The sequence below is a fragment of the Anneissia japonica genome, unplaced genomic scaffold, assembly GCF_011630105.1.
Source record: "Anneissia japonica isolate Jap-2015-1 unplaced genomic scaffold, ASM1163010v1 scaffold66146_len1912_cov99_single, whole genome shotgun sequence".
Taxonomy (NCBI): domain Eukaryota; kingdom Metazoa; phylum Echinodermata; class Crinoidea; order Comatulida; family Comatulidae; genus Anneissia; species Anneissia japonica.
Window position 1 is genome coordinate 1 of NW_022755853.1, and position 1912 is coordinate 1912.

Sequence of the window (1912 nt, forward strand, 5' to 3'; positions counted from 1 at the left end):
CAAACATTACAGCGAATCAAAATACAAATCAACCTTACAAAGAAAAGAGGATGGGCTTTCTAAAAATAATTTATTACTTGAAAATAATTCATATGATCAGTAAAGAATATTGTGGAAAATGCTTGTATATAAGCGTTTTACATAGCATATATTTTTGTTTAATACACTGAAAAATACTAAAATTATCATTAAGTGTACCTTTTTCACAAAAGTCACCGGCGAAACCGTATTGGCAATCACATGGATATAAATCATAACCAGTACAAGCTCCTCCATTTTGACAGATATTCGAGTCACAAGTACCTAAAAGACAGAAATAAACACTTTCATGAAGTTGGAAGACACGATTTAAAAAGTCAGGATGTTGTAGGCCTAGTTCTCACTAGAGCCCTAGTATCCGGATCTAACCGTTAGCACCTGCGTGAGAACGCCCGATCGGTTAGCGCTAACTGTTAGCAGTATCCGGATACGCTAACGGTTAGCAAGCGCTATCGGTTAGCAAGTTGAGGGCGTTTCTATCATCAACCAATCACACGTACGCGTTTACAATTTCCAGTTTCTTATTGGTCAGTGATTCGATCATCATATTGTTGGTATTCGGATCGGGATTTTCTCGCATGGACGCACGGCAGCTAACGGTTAGCAGGATCTGGATCCTGCTAACCGTTAGCTGCCGTGTGAGAACATAGCCTTATTGTCTTTTGAGGTATCAAAATATGGTGCAATGAGTTCAATATGTCATGGTGTGGACAGAAATTTATTATAATTTAACTTTATGTTGCACACGCAATATGACAAATAATGTATTACCGTTACAAAACGGGCCTGTGTATCCCAAAACGCATTCACATGGATATCCCTTGATACCAGTACAAGATCCTCCATTCGAGCATGGATTGTCAGCCACGTGGCAACGATCTTTTGAATAGAAAAACATCTACGTTTAGAACAAATCATGGGCAACATTGTAACTACATAAATATGCATTCACAACCAAAATGATTCTGATTTTTATTGAAGAAATTAATCATGTCAAGAAAAATCATAATCAATTTCCGAAAAGTTAGATATTGCTTGTTTTCATGATTCGTAGACAGAATTGAAAGGTGTTTTAACACCTTTCAATTCTGTCTACGAATCATGAAAATCTTCAACGCTTTATGTTGAAAATGTGCATCAGGTTTGTGTACAGTAAAATGCCTAAGAATTAATAAAAAGGGGAAAACGCAGCGCTTAAGTCAGTTGTATGAGAGAAAGTGCCAGGGGGTAAGATCTGCCATATACCGTAAGGTCTCCATGGATATGATACTCGCCTTGATAGCGAGAGTTTGCGGGTTCGAATCCCGTCACTTTTATATAACTAAAAATGATAAACTTTTCGTTGAAGGGCTATTATGCTTGATACGATTACAACATTATGTTCCTATTCGAGCACTCTTATTATTATTATTATTATTATTATTATTATTATTATTATTATTATTTATCTATTTGTTTATATAGTGTTGACGGTGCTACACTGTAAACCTAATTTGAATATATATTGAAAATAAAAAACGGTATTTTTACAACATTCGATATGCGCACTAAGTAGAATATATTGTGAGTTACAGCACTTTGTAGTTTGTTCTTTATTGGGCTGGGCATTTTCAGTACAGTTTACTGGCCCTTTATAGGTTCCACCTATATGTAGATTGTAAAATGTTGACAACAAAGACTTCTCACCAGCGACTAGGTCTTGACAGTTGCTTCCTGTATAACCATCTGCGCAGTGACACCGGTAAATCCACGGCTCTCTAAATGAGCCTTCACAAGTCCCGCCGTTCTTACATGGTTCATCTTCACAAATTATTGAATCTGAAAAATGTATATCTCGTTTAATAACGATTGTGCAATAATAATAATAATAATA

The 1912-nt window shown here is 35.9% G+C and overlaps 1 long non-coding RNA gene across 1 annotated transcript; it reads right to left on the minus strand.

The window, feature by feature from the left end:
- Positions 1-198: 198 nt before the first annotated feature.
- On the minus strand, positions 199-1859 carry LOC117123753. The gene is made up of 3 exons (XR_004447885.1): positions 1726-1859; positions 811-918; positions 199-303 (listed from the first exon to the last, which is right to left on the minus strand). It is a non-coding gene; the product is annotated as an uncharacterized LOC117123753 (long non-coding RNA).
- Between the last annotated feature and the right edge of the window lie 53 nt (positions 1860-1912).